Here is a 22,834-nt window from a genome sequence, read left to right as displayed (position 1 = left end):
TTCTGCGCCTTAGAAAAAGTAGATATGTGGATTTATATTTTTTTCAAATTTTGTTTAAGATTAGATTTATTTATTTGACAGAGAGAGAGAGCGCGCACAAGTAGGGGGAACAGCAGGCAGAAGAAGAGGGAGAAGCAGACTCCCAGCTGAGCAGGGAGCCCCACATGGGACTCGATCCCAGGACTGTGAGATCATGATCTGAGCCGAAGGCAGATGCCTAAGGACTGAGCCACCCAGGTACCCCAGGTACGTGGATGTAGTCGTGTGGGCAGCCCTGTCAGAATGGAGGACAGGCATGCAGAAACCAGGAACACACTGCCCCAGCTAAGGAACGTGCCTTCCTGTTCCACAGCCTGGTAAAGAGAGGGGTCAGGGAAGATTCAGAGAGCCGGACCCTGACCACAGAGGGCACCAAACTTCCCAGAGGGGCCACTTCCCTGGGAGCCCGCATGCCTGCTCATGTCGCTGAAGGCCACTGAAGAGCCCAATGACCTTCCAGCCCCATCCCCCAACTCCGTGTCCCATCCACAGCTGGATTTACCTGTCACGCTTTGATAATTCTCAACTCTTCCACGAATCAGCCATGAGACCGGCACTAATGATTTCTTCTGTCTGATCTTCAGTTTTCCCATCAGGGAAAATGAATGCAAGGATGCCTACTTCTTAGAGATGGGGTAATTTAATAAGCTAACAAGTGAAAGCATGCAACACAGCCAGCACATAGTAAGTGTTGGATTAACTTTTTAAAATAATGATTTGTTAGGTAATGTTCACATTTAACACCTCACTTGAAAGAAAGAGCCTAGATCTCACCACGTAGTGCATACCTCTGTCTATCTCACCACACCCTATAAGGAAAAAAAAAAATAGTCTTTAACACTCAGAGACATATTGATGCTTGACAGGAGTTCCATGCCACCCAGGGCCGCCCTCCGTGGCTTCCTTGTTGTGTGTTGAGCCTGCACAACTGTCCATGGCTGCCCGGGGCCAGCTCTGACCTGATATGTGTCTAGAGTCCAAGGGAAGTTCTTCCCTCAGTTTTCAGTCCTGAAAGCTATACAACCCCAATAGGTAAAGTAAATCTTTCTAGACCTGAAAAAGGAGCACCCACTCCCTCACCTGTCCTCTCAGCCTTCTCTTCCCGGTGACTGTACTTTTCTGAATTTCCACCTCTGAGCCGAAGCTCAGTGGGTTCAGGCTCAGATGACAAGAGGGTCCTGCCTTTTGTGGTTTGGGGAAGGCCTATCATGTCCCAGAGCCAGGCCTCCTGGCAGGATCTCCTTCCTTCTCCCTGGCAACACATAGGCTTTGCTTAACTCGAAATGCACCCTCAGCAGCGCTGGCCACTAATGTCAGACCAGCCTCCCTGCTTCCGTTCCTTTGCCCCCTCCCCGCTACGTTTTCCACACTTGGCCTTCTACAATATGAATCCACTCACATTACCTGCCCCTTCTTAAAACCAACAAAGGGCTTCCATAACCCTCGGATGAAATTCTGAACTCCTTCCCAGGCTTCAGAAGGTTCTTCTGAGATTGCCTTTGCTTTTCTGCACGTCGCCGCACTAATTCCTACCCCAGCTTCAGTTCTCAGCCTAGATGTCACCTCCTCTGGGAAGTCTTCCCTGATGCACCTCCTCAAAACTCCCACAGCTGCCTACTCCTCCTTTGTCCAAGCAGGTATCAGACCTCATGTGCTGAAATTAGCTGTGCACCTGTCTCTCTGAGAGGCTGAACTAACTTACTCCTCTCTGCTTCCCAGTGCCCGGTACAATGCTGAAAACTGTGTAGAATTCATGAGTTCATAGATTTGGGATGACTAATTCTGGAGACGCTCCCCGAAGCTCTCTTGCATTGGGTCAAAAGCTCAGAGCTCCCCCAAGGCCCGTGGCCCAGCAGAGGCCTGTGGTTTTACTGCTAATGGAAATTGGGCTGGCAGATCAAAGGCAATGACTCCTACAACCCAGACTGCCAGCAGCCAGCACTATCGAAATATCAGTGGAATTGGTAATTCAAAATTAAGTGGGTTAATGATTGACACAGATTTGTAAAACCCGGCCCACCACCTCGCCTCTTGCACACAGGGCCTCTCCTATTCTGGGTTGTCTGGGAGCTCTGGGTTCCCAAATAGGAGTTCATTTAGTCCTAGCCCTGCCCCTCTCCCACCCCACCCGGCTTTAAAGGGCCCCTGTTCTCAAAAACGCTACCCCATTCCTGTGAGGTGTCTTAGAAAAGGCTTAGCACCTGAGATCCCCTTTCAGAAATAAAAACTCACAAATTTGAGCCAAGGGAGAAAAGCCTGGTACAACTTTGCACCTGTAACCCATGAGTCACTTGATTAGGAAAATACTCAAAATCAAGTTCATGATTCTCGGTGTGGAGTACAGGAAAGTGGGGGGCAGGTGGAGAGCGAGAAATGCCTTCAGCTGCACAGCTTTCAAATCCCAACCATGATCTAAAATCTGCGGGGCTGGCCACATTTTAGAAAATGTCTTTTTCCCTTCCGGTCCTTTATTGAGCTAATCCAAGGGCAGCACGTATATGTGAACAACCACAGGAGGATTTCAAGCCGCCCCACCACGGGGCAGGCAGGGCTTGGTTCAGAAGCTGGGGAGGAGAAAGGGGGCCTGGGTGAGGGAGGGTGGGGGTCGACCTATCAGCTGCGGGAGACCCCCCCCGCAGGAGCAACCCTCGGCAAAGCCTCTGGTAGACGTGAACTCGTGAATGCTCTGGCGATAGATGGAGAACTGGTGAGAGAAAAAAGTCCTTTGTGAACACGCCCAACCCTGCTGGGGGCCTGCTGGGCCACTGGGCAGAGTTCAAGTCCAGATGAGGCACATACTGCCTGGTGCGGTCTAGCCTCACCTCCTGGCACGCTCATCAGCATGATTCCCAGAAGGGGGACGCGGGCTAAGGACACCCTAGGCCCTCGAGAGAAATGGATGAAAAGTGGGGATGACCATCCCTTTCCTTCGGGTGGGCTGAGGACCCAGTAAGATCCTGAACCTACAGCAGCTGCCACGTGCCCGGCACCGTGCCCGCCCCCAGCTCTCCTGAGAGGCAAGCGCATTAGTTCTCAATGACTGTGACCCACACGGTCACCCGGGGTCACTCTAGGAATGCTTTTCCTTGCTGTTTGTTTGTGTTAGGCCTTCCTGGAAAAGGGGAGGAAGAGCTGGGAAGAGAGGGGGAAGGTGATTTGTCACATGGGGTCTCAGACCAAGGGGACAAGAGGACAGGCGCACAGGCAGGGACGGCTCCCTCCCAGAGCTCTGCCTGCCCACGGGCTTCCTGCCAGGGCTCGGAAGGAGGGGACATGGGAGGGCCGGGGGCCCAGGAAGGCCAGAGGACGGAAGGCCACATCCATCCTCCCCCTCACGTCATTTTACCCAACTTCCCTTCAAGTTTGTTATGAGCAAGAGATCCTGGGCTGCATATTAATAAAACAATGGAATTTTTATTTCTTCTTCTCATAAATTACATAATTCAAACCTTAAAACACCTTTAATAAACAGTGACTGGGCATGTGACACTTAATAAAACTGGGCTCAGGTCAGTTTCTGCTTGACAGGCTACCAGCCGACAATGTGCCTTACGAGTAAATGATTAAGAGGCAGGGATCTTTCCTGGGCTCTACTATTAAACACTTCAAAGGTTTCCAAAGTCAGATAAAATGAAAAGCAAATGTGTTTCACTGCCTCTCAAATGCCTCAAATGTTTTAGCAGGTGCAAGCAATGAAACCTTCCACGGTGACAGCATTTCAGGGTCTGCAAAGTGCACCCGACTGAATTCTGGGAATTCTGGACTGGCTTCATAAAAATTCATGATTCCCAATGAGGAGAGATGTTCGCTCTTCAGAGCCCATCTACATATGTGGCACAGAAGGAAAATAATCTCAGGGTCTTCCAGATCATGGGTCAGCTTAACCCTTTCTGTTCCAAGAGAAACCCCAGCCTGATTCCCAGCTAGAGTGGTCCCTCCCGCCCCAGTCGAATGGGAGCAAATCTTTGGATTGGCCTAGACTTTCCAAAGGCACGTACATGAATGGTCAGCTTAAACACAGGTCCTCTTTTTCTGGGCATGAGTACATTTCTACGTGACCCAGGATTGCATCCCAGACTATGAGAGCCAGTGGACGTCATACAGTGGGATTCTGCCCAAGTTATTTCACCTCTCGGTAGGCTCATTTCCTCATCTGTGAGACGGGGACCATCGTAGCACCCTCCTCCCAGGGTTTGTGCAAGGATTAAACAGGTTAACCTCATAGAAGCGCTTAGATCCCATAGCGGAATCCAATACATGTTCACGATTCTTATTGTCCCATTAGGAAAAATGAATACGAAAAGTTAGCATTCTACAGCTTGGCGATTTGAGCTTTTCATTTAAAATTTGCTGTAACTTAGCTTTATAAGTCATAGTAATCTCTCACATAGACTTATAATATTTTATAGTTTACAAAGGACATTCTGAGACGTTACCTCACTCCAACTTTTCAACAGTAAAGCCTTGAAGGCAAGGATGCTCTTCCGTGGACCCAGGATGGGTTTCCAGCCCTGCCGTGGCTTTCTTTCACAGAGGTGGACCCATCGCTCAGAACTCTGAGTCTGTGAAATGGGTACAGAGAGGTTCCTTCCAAATCCCAGTAAGTGTCACTCTCCAGAATCAGAGCCCCCATGATCTGCTGAGTGATCAGAGCTCTGGCTCCTTTCTTAGCCTACATTTTTCTTATTTATGAAGGAACTCACATGCACTGGACATATTATCTCTGCCATCTTGCAAGCGGTTGCTCATGAGACCTCAACTTTCACTCTTCCCCTTTCGTAATGAGAAGGCCCAGGAAATGGCATTCCAAGAGTCAATGAGGGAGAACCCCTTCGTTCTTTCCTCGGGGAATAGCTGAGCCATGATTGTTATCAGAGAACATTCTCCTGATTTCCCGGCAATACAAAATTACTCTCCTCCCCCTCCCGATACTCAATGCACATCTCCGAAAAATGTTGTAGGTTCTGGGTAGGTGACATTGGGCCACCTCTCCTAGCCCCTGCACCACATGGTGGGTAATTCAGATGCACGCTGTCATAAGCATCTCACTAACCAGCACCCCCAGCCCCTCCTAACCCCCCGCCAGCCGGCACACAGTAGAGATTCCCTTCGACAAAATCAGGGTCAGTGTTCTGACTCACATGTCTCTCCTCTCCTTTCCCAACAGAGAGCCTGCCGTAGCCAGCTCAGCCTCTCCCCGCTGTTCTCAGCACACAACACCCATTCACTACACATCCACGCCTGTCCACCACCCTATTTCAGGACATAATTTTAAGATGTATGTAAAGACTTAATGACCAGGATGTCCTTCCTAGTATTATTTTTAATAGTGGCAAATACGGAACACCTCAAGTGTTCGGCATTAATAAAATTTGGAGAAGCCATATGCTAAAGAACTAGGCAGGTATTTTAAATGAGGTCGATAGTGACGTAAAAAGAAATCCATGTGTCATGCTAAGTTACAAATAAGTACGTTGTAATGCTGTATGTCTAGAACTATTCCTTGTTTGCTAGAAGTACAAATTTTTATACAAATACTAAAAGATAAGTATATTTCTAAGAGCCTCTGAGGATACACGTAAGTTGGTTAACAATGTTTACTACTCAGTAATATATCTCAAATTTAGCTTTTTTTTTTTTCAATTTTTATGCTCAGTACTGCGATTTCAGATTTAATATTTTGTTCACTTTTCCTTTTTTGGGTCCATCTGTATTTTCCAATTTCTCCCTGTGAGACATGATTTCTTTTGTTACATATCTTTAAATGTTATTTTTAATTAGAAAAAATATTTAGAGTTTCATACCTGAGAGTGGCTTTGGAATTCATCCAGTCTACTGGCCTTAGTTTCCAGGGGGGTAAACGGAGGCCTAGAGAAGTGAGTTACTTCCATGAAGGTCCTCAAGCTATTTGGTGGCAGAGCCATGACCGGAGACCAGGTCCCCTAACTCATCCCAGTTCTTTCCAAGAAGCCCTGTGATGTCTCTGAGATTTCGATAAGTATGGAGGGACCATTCCTATAAAGCCGGCTGCACAGAACCACCTTCCCTCCCAGCTAGACTAAGCATTCCTCATTTGGTTTAAAAGCAAACGGGCCTCATGCTGTATCTGTCTCCACCCTCTACCCCCAGGTATGGAACCAAATCAATGGCACATATCTGTGTAGGTCCCAGGACTGGGGGTAAACGTTACGCCAGATTTCAACACATTATTCTTGTTCACGCTTCTACTGTGTACACGGGGCTAGTGTGGGACACTGCCCTACCCACAGCCTGCCCCACCCCTCCGCTCTTCCTGGCCCAGCTACACGGTTACTGAACAACGTGGCCGCATGAATGGGTGGAGATCTCATCAGCCTGTTTCAAGCAAAGATTTTTTTCCCCTCTCCACCTCCCTAAGCATTTATGGTTTTCCTTCTCATCCATCATGACTCATTCATTTGTTGATGCTAAAATGGAAGGTGGTTGTTCCGTCCAATTGCTGTAATTTTCCCATCAAGGGAAAATTAGAACCGATGCTCCAAGCAGGGACTTTAAGGGAGGCCGATTATCCCAGTGAGACCGCAGCAGCAGGTGGGCAGCTGGAAGGACGGCCGGCTTGTAGCTAACTTCTGCCAAGGCCTCCGAATGCGAGTTCAAGCCAGTTGCTAACAGCGTTCACCCTTCCCCGGGCGTGGTGCTCACCCCTTCACCTCCTCACAGGCATCCCCTCTGCACCTGACCTGCAGGGCTCCTTTTGCAGTGGAGGAGAATAAAAGGTGTGCAGAGATGCCTGGTGCATTCTCAAGGTCACGGGCTAATAAGAAGCCCCTACCCCCTACTCCAGTATTTTTTTTTTCCCCTGTATTAGCCTCAGGGAGCATTTGAATAGTTGTGGGACTCCTTGCTCTGACTATCTACAGGAGGCGGAAGGAACACTCTGACCCATTTAGGAATGAGGGCAGAACAATTAAATCACTGAAAATGTCCCAACATCAGAAGCTCCGAGCTTGGAGCTTGGACCACATGCATCCCTTGTCTTCCTTCTCTTATATTTTCCCTTTTAAGCCTTAAATGATCCCAAAGTCTTAGAAATTCCACTCCTGGGAATCTATCCCATGGAAATAAAAGCACCATTATCTAAAGATATGGATCTACATATAAATGCAGAAAGATGTTTTGCACAGCACTTTTTTCTTGTCGCCAAGAATAAAAATAAAACATCAAACGAATTCTCATCGGTAGGAGAATGGCCGAACAAGTGAGGGTTCAGGCCCGCTATGGGGGAATGAGGGCTTTGTTGTCAGATTTGGGGGGTGGATTTCCATGACACAGGGGTGGGGGAGAAAAGCAGGGGGGAGGGAGGCGCATGTACATGCATGTATATACTTTGTACATGTGTTTATGTTTGTATGTCTGTGTATGATTCTCTGAGCTTTGAGAAAGGTAGAGAAGAACATGAAACAGGTTACAGGCACGAGGTGGTGGTGGGAGAATTGAGGGGAGAAGCCAGCGGAAAAGAAAGCCTGCCCTGAAAATCAGTGTCTGGAATATGACCTACCATGCAAGTCACCTGTGTGTGTGCAGACAGACCCCGCCAGACACAGAGATCGAGGTAGATTCAAATTAGCTGACTTGGAAAGCCATCAGGCATTCAAAGCAAGACGGGTTGGGAAAACCTTATAAAGTAGGATTCTAGTTCCATAAAAACAACAAATAGAACTCCTAGGGGTGTTCACACATGTTTGGGGACAGGTGTGTGAGAAGGACAACGGTGTGGAAGGCTTCACGCCCACGATCACTGGCTACCGGCCGAGGGTAGGGTTGGAGGTGGCTGAAATGACTGTTCTTGACGCAGCTTGGTCTTGTCTCACTTAATGCTTCAAAAAACCATCTTTCTTTTTGTATTCTGAAAAGTATCCAACTGACATTGCCTTTAATGCTCCATTGTGCCTATATTCTGATGGCCTTCCTTGAAACGTGGAGTGATTCCGTGACCCTAACTGGTGATCGGAGCCGACGATGGCTGTCCTTGAATGTGGGGAAGGCTTGGGACAGGCCCTGCATGGGGATCGGGGGCTGGGCAGCTGGGACCCACCTCAGGACACCTGGGTCAAGGACCACGGTGTCTCCTCTCCGATGGACAGTGACACCTGGACATAGCTCAGGTGAAAATACGTTCCTCACCCAGATCCAAGGAAGGAGATATGGCTCTGGGTTCTTTTGATGGCGAGACAGAGCTGCGTGGCCAATCCCAGACCCTGGCCCCCTGGAGTCACGCTGTCACCGGCGCCAGCCTCAAGACCGTGGAAGGCTCAGTCGGAGGCACCAGTTCCTGAGGAGGCAGAGATGGGGTCCTGAGGAAGTGACTTGGCTCATGCTGTGGGGACTTGGGTCTCTACCAGCCAGACTGCCTTATTATAATCATGCAGTATTCTTGTGCAGGTGAGAAAGCGAGTGAAGTACAGGCTGACGTGAATGTTAGTTCCTGCAAAGGTTCCTGGGGAGCAAAAAGCGTGAGGTGGAATTTCTCCAGACTCGAACCAACAGGGATGGGAAAGGAGGAAGGTGGAACTCGGCCATCGGATGTCCGTAAGCGTTGTCCCAGGAGGAAGGTGTGAGGCCTTCACAGGACAACTGTGGAGATCAGCCAGGGCCATAAACTCGAGGTGAAGACTTGGAGCTCTGCTCAGGCCCAGGAGTGAACATGGCTGCCCGTCCACCCAGAACTACCACCCCCCCTTCTTTTTTACAAAGTTTTCTCCGTGGCACATACCACCATCCAACACGCTCTATGTTTTATTTACTCATGGTCAGGTTTCCGTTACCAAACTGCGAGGTCTCTGTGGGAGCGGCTTCTTGTCTGTTTTGTTGGCTGCCATATTCTCGTGACCTAGAATAGTGCACACGGAGCTGCCCGACAGTTACTGAATGTGTAAACAGATACACAGTGAATAAGTGAAGACCAGAAATTCAATGAAAATCTGAAAACATAAGTGTTTAACAATGGAGGCAAGGAAGTAAATAGAGTGGAGTGTATCCATTTGAAGGGTTACTATGAAGCCATCAAAAAAGGCTTTGGCTCATGGAATGTGCCCAAAACATTCACAGAAATAACCCCTGAGGAGTAGTGAATGGGAGGTGTGGTACCTGTACTTTCTCCTGTCAGGTCATTCTGAAATACTGTTTTGCTTTGTACTTTATTTCTTAACAGAAGAAGAAAAACACACCACATAATATAGAAAAGGTTTTTAAGGTTTTTGTAATAACATGACAAGATGAATGTGAAGCAGGGTCAAATTTTAAAAAACAAATTAAGGTACAAACTTCTACATAGAACAATTCTATGTGCCCAGAAAAGAAAGGAGGAAACTCTTACAATGATTATCTCCATTTTTTTCTTCTGTGTTACATTTTTCTTTTCTTCCAAATTACCTACAATAAACGTATAGTCAGTAAAAAAAAAAAAAAAAAAAACAAAACAAAACAAAAAAATAAAATAAAAAACAACTTTATTTAAAAATATAAATTAAAAATAAGTAAAAATGAAAATTTAATGCAGCTATCTGTACTTGACTATGAGAAATGTGATTATGTAGAAATAGAAGATGAGGAACAGGAAAAGTTTAATGTTTTGTTTTGTTTTGTTTTGTTTCTTAATTGGCAGATCACATGGAGTCTCTGGGCTGCGGTGAAGGTGGGACCTGTTGTGCAGAAGACAGACATGGCTGATTGGTTCTTCAGGGTTTTCAGGATGGGACGGATTCTACAACCTCCATCCCAGGATCACGGCTGCGATAAAGTACCCTGACTTCAGGTCAGCCGTCCTCAGATCTAGCTTAATTATCTCCTGCTTCAAAAGGCAAAGCAAAACAAAACCAAACAGCCATGAATTTCCACGGTAACAAGAAGTCTGGTGATGTTCTTACAAAAGCCGTCTGCAGATTGGAAAGTGGGGAGTCAGCAAGCCCCTCCTGGCTCTCCACACCCTGGCCCCACTAGCCTTTCCCCCCACACCCCCCCCCAAATGCAAAATACTCCTGGCTCCTTGAATCTTGCTTTTCAACACTTCCACATGATTTCTGCCCCCCTCTGGCCTCTTTCCAGGATCTCGGTGTCATTCCCCAAACAGGTGCCTAAAACAGAGCTCAGGAACGGACTTGGCCGCAGTTAAAATGGCTGAGCAGTTTACTTCATGGGCCTGGCGAAGGCCCCTCCCATTGATTTGTCCCCCGTCACTGACTTAAAACACAGTGCATTTGCCAACAGGACTGCTGGCGGCTTCTCCGGGGAACCGGGCATTGGGTGACTGCCTTGGTGTCCCTCCTTAGCGGGGTCTCACGACTCGGATTCCTGGGCCCCTTTGCCTTTTGAGGTTTGGGATGGCTGTATTCACATTGTCCCTTTCTCTTCGTGCCTCTTGTCACAGTCATCAGTCACTAACTGCCCCCAGGAGAACAGCGGCCACTAAGCTGGTGGTCAGTTTTAAGCAGCCTCTCCCTGTGGGACAGACACTCTAAGCAACTGTACCACCTGGATGGGAGGATGGACACTGACACCAACAAGGCAACCAGACGGCATTTCTGTGAATGGGCAGGTGGACTCCATCCAAAGGCAGAGCTGCTGATTTCGGTATGGTCAGACTGAACCACATGCACGCGCACGCGCACACACACACACGCGCAATCCACACGCACACACACAATCCAGCTTACTGCTGCATTCAAAAGCAGATCTGAGACACCTTTATGGAATTAGCAGACTGTGAGAGTTTTTTAAATACATTAATTTGTAAGAGTTTCAAGATGTTAACAAATGATCAATTAGACTGTTTCATAATTGATTTAAAAATTCATTAGGTGCACAGTGTGGCTTTCTTATTAGCTTTTACTTTAGCTTCCACTTGAGGTTTGTCACACTTAAGTGAGTCCAGGAACAGGAATTCCCCCTGGCTGCTGGGGTTTGAGCCTCACCCTGGATGCCTGCCCTTTCCTTCAAGGCTTTGAGCCAGGATGTTGACCCTGGGACAAGGTTTAGTTGCCTTTCATGCCAGTGTGGAGTGGGAGTAAGGAGGGGCTTCAGAAGGCTCAGGGAGTCCTCTAGTGCCACCCAAGCCTGCCTCATCTTCCCCAGAGTGTCCCTTAGGAGCAGTGGGCAAAAGCCACAGTGAGGCACCCACACTCCTGAAATCCGTCTCCCCTAGATAGGTAGAGGGCTGTCCTCGGCTTCCAGCCCACCTCAAAATATTCCCATGTCAACACCTTTCCATTCACGCATCCACCCATCTATCCATCATCCACCCCACCCACCCATCCATCCATCCATCCATCCACCCATCCATCCATCCATCCATCCACCCATCCATCCATCATCCATCCTTCCATCCACACATCCATCCATCCACACATCCATTCATCTGTCCATCCATCCATCCATCTACCCATGCATTTATTCATCCAGTATTCACTGAATACCTAATAAATGCCAGACACTTTGCTGGATACTAGAAATTGCACTCCCTATTTCTCTCTTTTCACTGGATTGTTTCCCAAAACAAGGACAGAAGCAGAAGCACAGGAGTCTCAGTAGAAAGTGGGCTGCCAATGGTTACCAGTGATTTCATGTTCATTGAAAGGAAATTCTGGGAGGCAAGTCTGTAGGCTTTCCTGAGGTCTTGATAGTGAAGCTTCTGTAGTCCATCACTCTCTCCTCCCTCTCCCATGTTGCTTTATTTTTCTTCATGGCACTAACTATCCTTGACATGTTCTACATATACCTGATTTCTTTTCTATCATCTCTCCCCCTACCAAAATGTAAGTGTCAGACATGTAGAGATTTTGTTTTGCTCGCCATGACTTCTCATGGCCAAATCAGTGTCTGGCACATGGCTGAAACTCAAAAATATTTGGTTTGGATGGATGGATGGGAGGATGGATGGATAGGTGGATGGACGGATGGATGGATGGATGATCAATGCATGATGAATGGAGAAACAGGTGGAGGAAAACAGATATGGTTTGCCTTTGTGGAGTTTTGAGTTTTGTGAAGAACACAATGAATTTAATGGTCAGGAACAAAATCAATGTAAAATTGCAATTGTGTCAAATGCCGGAAAGAATAAAGAATCTAACAAAAGTTTCTGGCCTGATTTCAGGGTGTGGGTGTGAAGCACTTCCCCTTCCTCAGAATAACTGCCCAGATATGATGGACCATGGTGGGATTGCAAAACAAGACCGAAAACAGAATTTTAGCCGAATGGTGCTAGCTGCGGGGAGGGTTTTTTCGAGACTTAAACAGAACTTTTGAGGACCTAGAAATCAATTGAGTATCTCATCTTCTCCTGGTGCCTTTTAGTGCCCCCTAAGAGACAGAGAAGAGCCCTCAACATGGTGTCAGTTTCCTTGGTTCAAATCTTTGCTTTGCTACTTCCCACCTGTGTGACCTTGCAATACTTCACCCCTACAGCCTCAGTTTTGCTATAAGGAATGGAACTGGTTGTAAAAGTACTTTCTAACACAAGCCAATAAGAACTTTATAAATATTTACCGGGTTTTTGTTCGTTTGTTTGTTTGATTTTTATGACTCAGGGTCAACGATTCTCACAGAAGAGGAAAATGGACAGTTCTAGTGGTGCTAATTGTCTATTCATTCAAGAAAAGTAACTATTGTTGGTTCTCCATGTGCTAGACACAGTGAGGCCACAAAGATGAATCTGATGTGAGTTCTGCCTCCAGGTGCACAATAACAGAGTAAGGGAGATTTGTGAGCAGCCATGGGCAGACTAAACAGCTCAACCTGGGGGCAGAAGGAGTTCAGAGGGGAGTTCATATGAGGGCAAGAGTACATTGGCAGAGGGAATCTCAGAGGGCTTCTTGGAGAAGGTGAATCAGAACCCACTAACCTTAGTCCCTGGAGCAGCACCTTTCCTAGATTTTCAGGGTCTGTACTTGGAGCTGCATTCTCTGCATTTGTGACCTTGTTCCCAGGCTCTTCTCAAAACACAAACAGAGGGGAGAGATGGTAATGCAGAAGGCAGGAACGGTGCAGCTGTTTTCAGTGTCCTGTGTCATGCTCCCTCCGGCTGATTCCATCCCTGATTGTCCCAGAAGTGGTGGGCAGTTCTGTGCATGCTAGCAGAGTCCTACCTCCAGGGTTTTCTTAGTGTTTCCCCCATTTCTGCTTTGGAATCTTCTTCGAAGTCAAGGGGGTCCTATGGTACACCCCTGCAGGTGCAGCGCCAATGTGGAGGACAGGAAGCACCACTGGGCCAGCCTTTAAGCAACAGAAGATGAGACCTGGGACTAAGTTCTCCAGAGTCCTATCCTGTGGCCCCCAAGTTATAGAAGACAGGCTCCAAGGTTCAGGAAGTTGAGCCCTCATTGCCCTATGTCAACGACCTCATTAATAGCCTTCATACTGATCTTTCTCTCCCCTGTTTCACTTTCCCTAAACTCTTGCTTGGGCCTCTTAGGAAGCACTCAATAACTGTTTTAATCATCACGGTTATACTACTGGAATTTGTATCAGCGTGTTGTAATTTGTGCAATGTTGCTGTAACCAAAGCGCACCAAAATCTCAGTGGCTGAGCACAGCAAACGTGTGTTTCTAGATCATATTTCATGTCTATCTGGATTAGCAGGGGGTCCATTTCACATTCCCCTCCTTTGGGCACCCAAAGCAATAGAGCCTTCACTTGGGAACATACCAGCCTGTAGCAGGTAGAAAGAAAAAGTGGGAAGTCAAGCACTCCTCCTTAGAAGCTCTGTCAGGAAGTGACCCACATCACTTCTCTCCACATCCCCACTGACCAAAGCAAGTTCACGCCCCACTTGAACAGGGATGGAAAGACAACCCAAACTCGCGCTTAGAAGGAGACAAAGAGGACTGTTGATGAACAGCCCTACGTGCTACTGCGTTAGTCTCCTTGCAAATAGCTCTGTGCCCAGTGCTAGGCTAGCAGCCCTGGAGGCTGGGAGTTAGGGGGCACGGTGGAGTAGGAGACGGTGCATAAAGGAGAGGACCCAGGCTCTGTGCTGGTTGATTAAATGTGGCCACTGCTAAGTTGCCACTGCTAAGTTGACCAAAGGTCAACCAGAAAGACTAAGGAATATTGTCAATGAATGGAGTTCATGATCTTGGTTAATTTTTTCATCAGACTTGAATTTCTCCCTCTGGGAAAAAATGTAGAGCTGGAAAAGGGTACGGGGTTTCTGGAAGGCAAGGTCCTGGGATGGGAGTCTTCAGGGTTTGCCCCACAGCCCTGCCTTGTGGTTTTATCTTCACTGCCCAATTCTGTCAGTGTTGCCTCCTTGCCTCTTTGCCAAGCCTGACAAGTCCAGCTCACCCTGCCGCTGGCTTTAAGGATCTGAAGAAGACCACAGAAGAAGGGCATCTGGTAACCCTGCCCTTGAGGGATCCACCCCCACTCCCCCCCGCCCCCACCCGCAATGGAGAGGAATTGCAAAGTCAGCCCTAGGCGCTGCGAATGGAAGGGAGGTGCTGTCCTTATTCTGGAGACAAAGCTGAACCTGAGCCTTACAGTTCGTCCTCGGTCACCAGAGCAAACTTCTGTCTGACAACAGAACTCAATTCAAATTGGCTTGTGGTGGGAATACAAGGGAGATTTTATCTTATGTCACTGAAAAATCCCAGAGTAAGGCTGGATCCAGCTTCTGTAGAGCCTGTCTCTCCTCCTCTCTCTGTTTGGTCTTCGACAGAAAGGCCTTCTGCCTCTGCACAACTCTCCCACCTCCCAGCCCCTCTTCTAGGTCCTAGACCACTGCAAGGGGCGCACAGCTTTCAGAGCCCTACGGACCCAGGCCCAGGATTTTGCTCGCACTCGTTCTGATTGGGCCTCAGTGAGGCCAGGCGCATGGGAGTCTCTGATTGGGTAGTTCTGGTCACACGGTCACTGGAGCTTGGGTGTTGAAACCAACTCCCCCCAAGCCCCCACACCGCACAAACTAAAAGCCAAGGAACGAGGCTCCTGCACTGAGTACTCGAGGCTGTTCCTGCAAGAATGGGAACCGGCTGCTCAGCTAGACAAAGCGAATGCTCACCATAGAGAACCGCTATTGTTATTCTCCTCTTAAAAATGAGAAAACTGAAGTCCAGAGAGTTTAAATACCTTCCCCCAAATCACACAGAGATTTGGGAGAAATAGTCGGCATTGTTTAACCACTATGCTCCAAACAGTAAGTACCCTTGACGCCGGTCACCTCCCGCTGTGTCCTGAAAACCACCATTTCTGCCTGCATTTTGGGAGACATGTCCTAAGAAGGATGTTTGTAATTCAGGAGGCTTTCGTTTCAACAACCACACCATCTGCCTAAAGAAAGCCCCACATCCTTCTCCATGAATAGAGCTCAGAGTCATCCTCCCTCCAGCCCCCCCCCTTTTTTTTGCTTTTTACTTTTAGTGGGTTGGAATTGAAACATTGTAACTATTAGTTTCAAGGCAAAATTGTAATTGCTCCTAGATCCACTTACTGGTTTCAAGAGCGCTTTAACCTTTAACTTTCTCAGTATAAAAGGAGGCTTGCTGCACGGTGAATCTAACAAGACCGTCATTTATCCCTGGCAGAGTTCATTAGTCAATCGTAACAGTTTAATTATTAGCATTTTAATGCATGAGCATTTAACTAGACAAAACAACAAGCTTTGGCATACAGAACAAGACTTCTTAAACGGAGCTGAATTAACCCACACAATTGTTTGTATTGTGTGTTATAAAAACGAGATGATTAAAATTCAAGAAACAAATAGTTCCATATATTTAGCCAACAAACCAGTATTTTGCTTCACGGTATCAAGAGCATGCTTTCTTTTTCAGCTTGAATTCTGGATTTTAAAATCTTTGGTATATTTTTCCTGTTCCAAATTATAAGCTAACATGATATAAAGAAAATTCACTTCAGTCCATAGATAATGATGGGTGGCTTTAATAACAGAACCGACACCCAGGGAGGAATCCTAGGAATGGTCTTGAGTAGCCCAAGCTGGGATTCCTTCTATTAGGTGTCCGTGGGCAAAATTCCGGATGCACGGAAGAATCACCTAGAGGGTTCTTTAAACTTCACCTCCAGAGAATGTGACGTTCTAACGATACAGAGTGGTTTCTTGAGTTTTTTGTTTGTTTCAACTTCCCAGGTCGTTCTAACATGCAGTCAGACTTAGGAACAGGCTCTACCTCTGTGAGACAAGGTGGGTCCCTTAACCGCATTTGTCTAATAAGGATAAGTCTTGCCAGTGTTCATAACAGCTCTATTCACAATAGCCAAAAAGTAAAAACAATGCAAATGTCTATCAACAAGTGAATGTATAAACAAAACATGACTTATGCGTACAATGGAATATTATTCAGCTTTAAAAAGGAATGAAATTCTACACATTCTGCAGCACAGATGAAAAACTGGAAGACATCATACTCCTTGAAAGAAGCCAGACACAGAAGGAGAAGTTTGATTCTACTTCCATGAGGTCCCTAAAATAGTCAAATTCAGAGAGACAGAATATAGGTCAGAGGTTACCAGGGTCTGGGGGGAGGGAACAATGAGGACTTAGTGTCTGATGCGTACAGAGCTTTTGTTTGGGAGGATGAAAAAGGTGTGCAGGTGGATAGTGGTGATGGTTGCTCAATGTTGTAAATGTATTTAAAGCCACTGAATTTTATAGTTAAAATGGTAAAAATGGTAAAATTTGTTTTATGTATGTTTTACTACAATAAAAAATGAAAAAAAGGGAATAAAGTGTACTATATTCCCATTATAGAATCAATGTGCGCCATCAAATTAGATTGTGGATAGAAGCCTTTTGTAAGCTTAAAATGGTGTACACATTTAAAGTGGTAGTAATAGTCTTTAATTATTTGTTTTAATCATATTGTTTTAATAAGAGGCTACAATATAAACAGCTGAGAAGGTTAATTAATAATGTCAAACCTAAACGAGTATAATTAATGTCACTCAGCAAAGGCCTTCACTAGACTCAAAACATATTTTCTCCTGGGGGTAATCATGGCCTGATTTTTCTAAACAGTTTCTCCTGTGACTGGGAAGCCGGATCTCGTGGAGAAAATGGGAAAAGATGGAAAGTATTGCATTTTTTCATCTGAGGCTGGATATTCATAGCTCAGTCTCACATGGTGTGGGGGGCACCCGCATTCTGGCTTCTTGGAAGAGGAGGTCTGCGGGCCCCAGAATGGCCTCTCCTATGACAGACAGAGAAATGGGCCAAGGGCAACAAACAACAATCATAAAAGCCAGCACTGATTGACTTTTTCCTCAATGCCAGGCTTCTGATGAAAATAATGGTTGGGGCAGGTGGAAGGATGAACGGGCAGAGAGAAGCGGTGGGAGAACTCCTCCCATGGCCAGGCAAAAACGAACTCAAAATTCCCAAAGAATTTTCTATTACTTCTTTACTTCTGACTCAAGCCATATACTCTGACCCAGGGAGTCTGGATTGGTGGGGATTTGGGCCTGACTCTTGGACTATGAAGATGTCACTTTGCCACTCAGTAAATGGGGAGAATCCCCCTTGTTCCTCCCTCTCCTGCCAGAATCTCCTTAAAAAGTGACTTTGGTTCTGGGATGACACCCAGACCGATAGGCAGTAGAGATTCTAACAAACCCACCCTCTGACACGGGTATTCATTGTGGCTCAGAAGTCTCCTAAAGCACAAGGAACCAAGCCCCACCTAGATCTTAATTTTATCTTGGTGATGTCCCCCATCTCCCATGTGTGAATGGGCAATAGAACTTCCTGGAAGGGTCTTCAAGGTAAACTATTTGCAAAATGAACTCAATAGGCAGAATCAGGGGTTAAGCATCACATAGAGTGATTTTTTTTCCCCATTTTCCATTTGCCAACTTCCTCAGCAATATTTGTCTAAGGAATAACAGTAGGAAGGGTTACTCTTTCCACTAATCCTGACAACACTGACAGGCTATTCTTAATACTGACTGTATTGTGGGCCATAGAGTCTTCTCCAGGATGCCCTTGGCCCATAGTTATTAAAGTTGGATCATGAGTTTCCTGCCTATGACTGAAGTTAACATTTTTCATGACCAGTATTTGCAAAGATCAAAACCCACATTGCCAGTCTCAAAATTCCATCAGCTCTCAACAGGCTGCATTAATGGAGAAGAAGTTGGTGCAGATGTTCCCTCTGTTGTCAATTCTGGAACGTGCCCTCATTCTCCTCCTAGAGCACATGTGATTCCTGAACTCCATGAAAAGAAGATGTTCAGTTGAAAACATTCCTTCTTTACAGGAAGTGCCCAGGTCCCAAGTGTGCTGGCTTCCTATGTTTTGTCGGGACCACATCCTGGGATCAAGAAGGGTTTGTAGGGGCGCCTGGGTGGCTCAGTGGGTTAAGCCGCTGCCTTCGGCTCAGGTCATGATCCCAGGTCCTGGGTTCGAGCCCCACATTGGGCTTTCTGCTCAGCAGGGAGCCTGCTTCCTCCTCTCTCTCTGCCTGCCTCTCTGCTTACTTGTGATTTCTCTCTGTCAAATAAATAAATAAAATCTTTAAAAAAAAAAAAAAGAAGGGTTTGTAAAGAGTTCACGGTTCTGTCTTTAGGACCTAGGGGAATGACTGGCAATACGTATGTACTTAGTAAACATGTATTTAATAACAGAACCTATCTTAGCTCTCATTTCTGAGCATCTCTATAAGGATGTGCAGATGGAGTGAAGAAGTTAGAAAAGGAAAATCCTGATGTGAGAAAGGGAGCCTCTCTGGGGAACTGGAGAAAACACTGTCCTGAGAATCTGGTACTGCCAGATGCAGAAGAAATTTCAGTAATGATCTAGTTGTATTCTCAACACTATATCAAGAGCAGCTGATAATTTAAAAATATCAGAGATCAGGAAATTCTATAAAATGATAAGAAGCACAATTGCTGAAATTGAAAGGAACAAATAGCAGCTTGAATACGTTCTAAATTTTTAAGTCAATGAAATACAAAATAAGGTCAAGAAATCGTCTCAGGCTAGAGAGGTGAGCATTTTAAAAGGAAATAATTTTTTAAAAAAACGATTCAAGAGATTCCATTATCATTTATCAGAAACGTCAATGGAGATAGTCAAAAGGATGGAAGATACAATAATCTAACAATAGAAGAAAATTTTATAAAACTTAAACAAAAGAATAATGTCTTTAGATCCACAGTGCTGCCTGAAAGTCAGACAATATTAATTAAAATAGCCACTATGTAGAAATAGTCCAGAAATCACATTTAAGTCTTACGTAAAGGAAATTCTATAATCCTACCTGAGAAAGGAAAACCTGTCTGGCTTCAGCAACACAAAGCAAAAAGATTATATAGCATTAGCCATTGAGGTTTTTATTTTCTTTTTGGAAAAAAAAAAAAAAACGTAAGAAATAATGTATAAAATTTAAAGTGTACAAGTTATGAGTATATGGCTCAATGAATTTTCAAAAGGAAAGCACTCATAGGGTCAGCACCTAGTCAAGAACCAGAACATGACCATCAGCTCAGAACTCTTCTTGTGCCCTAACAACCACTTCAGACCCTGAAGAGTAACCACTATCCTGACTCTTAACATCTTAGGTTTGTTTAGCCTCTTTTAGAACTTTATATAGATGGAATCATTCCATGGTCAGTCTTCCATGTCTGGCTTTTTTTTGTTGAATGTTATGTTTTTGCATATAGTTGTTGTTCATCCATCCTCATTGCCATGTAGGATTTCATTGTATGACCAGACAGCAATTCATCCATTCTCCTGCTGGTCGACAATTCAGTAATGAACGTGATTTGTCTTTTGATGAACATGTATATGCGTTTCTCCTGGGTACATACCTACAAGTGGAATTGCTTCGTCATAGGTAGGTTACACTTACTGGATATGGCCAAACCATTTTTTCTAAAGTGACTACCAGTTTATATTCCTCTCAGCAGCATGTGAGGGTTCCAGTCGCTCCACACCCTTCCAACACTTGGTATGTCTGTCTTTAAATTTAGTTGTTCTGGCAAGTTTGTAGTGGTATCACATTGTGGCTTTAATTTGCATTCCCCTATTGACTAATGAAGTTGAAAACCTTTTTATATGTGTATGGGTCATTGAATAACCTCTTTATGAAGTGTTTGTTCCAGTCTTTTGCCCATAATACTCCTTGTCTTAATTACTAGTGTTTGATAATAAGTCTTGAAATCTAGTAGTGTAAATCCTTCACTTTTGTTATTTCTTAAGATTGCCTTAGCTTTTCTTGGCTCTTAAATATCCAAGTAACTTTAGAATCAGCTCATTGACTCCACAGAAAATAAAAGCTTTCTAGAATTTGTTTGGGATAGCATTTAATCTATAGATGAATTTTGGGAGAATCAATATCTTTACAATATAGAGCTTTCCAATCAAGGAACATAGTATATCCTTCCATTTACTAGGTTTTCTTTAATTTCTTTCAATAATGTGTTGTAGCTTTTCTTGCATACCCTTTGTTAGATTCATTTCTAGGTATATGATGTTTTTTGAATGTGGCATTACCACAAGGATAGATAAATAGATCAGTGGAGTTTCGATTCTATTCTGGAGCGTTAAACATGTTTTATATCTTAATCTGAGTATTTACACAGGTGTGCACAATTGTCAAAACTAATCTAACTATATTCTTAATTAATATACTTCATCCATTTTCCCTGTTTGTTTTACCACAACAAAGCAGTATGAAAAAATATATATATATATACACATATATATATATATTAAGGCAGATAATTCAAAATAGAAAAAATGCTAATAATAAAGAATATAAATTACAATAAGTATGATGATTTTTTGACAAATTAGCACCAAATTTTCCTCTTTTTGATGATATTACCAGTATAATAACCATAAAGGTACAAGAAGACTGATACTTTTATATACTACAAGAGGAAGTAAAATTTGGTATAAACTTACTGGAGGACAACTTGGGAAAATGTTTAAAAATGTGCATGCAAGTCCACTAGAAACTTCACTTTCAGAAATATATTTTAAAGAATATATCATACTTTTACTTAAAGAATATGTCATAGAATAAATTTAGCTATTAGGATGTTTACTATAAAATTGTCTATAATAATAAAATACTGAAATCTATCTAATAATAGGGAATTAATAAGATAAATTATGATATAGAGCAATGAAATGATATCAACCACTAAAACTTATGACATAGAAGAAAAGTTAATGATACAGGAAAGTATTCTCAATGCACTATTTGGCAAAATAAAGTAGTCTACAACAGTGATCATTGAAGAAGTTCCAAATTTGAGTTTTTAAATTCAAATTTATATATCTCATCACAAGAAAAAAATTATAAGTGTGTGAGCTGATGATGTTAATTAAACTTAGAGTGGTGATCATTTCACAATATATGCATATGTCGTATCATACTGAAGACCTTCAACTTATACAATGAATCAATTATATCTAAACAAAACTGGAAGAAAAATATATAATAGTAAGAAAAATATATATAATAAAATATATAATATAATAAAATATATATAATAATATATAATACATATGCATGTATATATATATATATAAAGAGAGAGAGAGAACAAGGATATACAACTAAATGTCAGCAGGGACCTTCTGTGTATTGTGATCATGGGTGATATTTTCATTTCTTCTTATGCTTTCACTTTTTCTAAATGTTTAACAATGCACATGTATCACTCTTTTTCTAGTAAAAAGAGTACTTTAAGAAATTGTAAAAGAAAGATGGTAGGCACAGCCCTATCTAATACATTTAAAAATGTCAATGAATAAGACTGTTCTCCTGCCAAGAAACAGAAATTGAAAAAAGAAAAAAATATAGATTTATATGTATTATGGAGAAAAACACACTAGAGTTTTATTGGGATTGTGAGCAACTTCTCCTACTTAACATCCATCTTTAGTTCTCATGCTTCTTCCAATAAATATATATTCATATTATAATCTGATAAAAAGCCATGTGAACCCAGGGAAAAACAGGGGAACAGCAGGAGCTCCCCGTGCGGTTGGAGGACTGTCCTTTGTGTAGATGGCAGACACTTTGCAGAGCTCTGGACACAAATACACAATCACCATCTTTACTCAGACTCAGTCCCAGTGCCTACACACGGTCCCTGCAGATTTCGCACACATTCTCTCAAACTTCACAGCCCTCAAAGGTAGACATTACTCTTCAGATTTTCACAGGTGAGGAAACTCAGCCCCAACAGGATGGTCGCTTACTCAAAGTGGCCGGAGACGTATAAAGGGGAAGGAAAGATTTGAACCCTTTTTGACCCACTTTCAAAGTCTATGCTGCTTACGCTACATGAAAACTTTCTTATTATCTTATCACAGTAAGACCACCAAAATGTTGTTATAAACTCTAAAGCCACAGTGCACAAGGGCCTCCTTCAAGATAAATACAATCTGTTTGGAATGCACCAGCTTTATTGAAAAATATTACTGAAATCAAAGCATTTTGCACTACTTTATTCATTATTTTTATGGTACTCCAGGATTTTTGTGGGATTTGTTTTTCATTTCACTTCTGTAAGCCTGCCAATGCTTTAAAGCAATATTTCAATTGAAGGGGGGAAAAAAACCAGTTTTCCCAGAAAAAAACTCAACAGTGTTTTCCATCCTTCCTATGGTTTGGGGAAATCCTCCCCTCCTCCCTTCCCCATCCCCTCACCCCAAGTCCCATGGAGTGCAAATTTAATACTCAAGCTACTGTTTAAACAGCCTCGAATGTTTAAAAGAAATGAAATCAGCAGTTGCAAAGTTTTGAAATGTCTACATTGCCAGCCTTTTCACCGAGAATGACACAG

Source organism: Lutra lutra, chromosome 14 (genome assembly GCF_902655055.1).
Source record: "Lutra lutra chromosome 14, mLutLut1.2, whole genome shotgun sequence".
Classification (NCBI taxonomy): domain Eukaryota; kingdom Metazoa; phylum Chordata; class Mammalia; order Carnivora; family Mustelidae; genus Lutra; species Lutra lutra.
Note: the sequence above shows the minus strand (reverse complement) of the source record.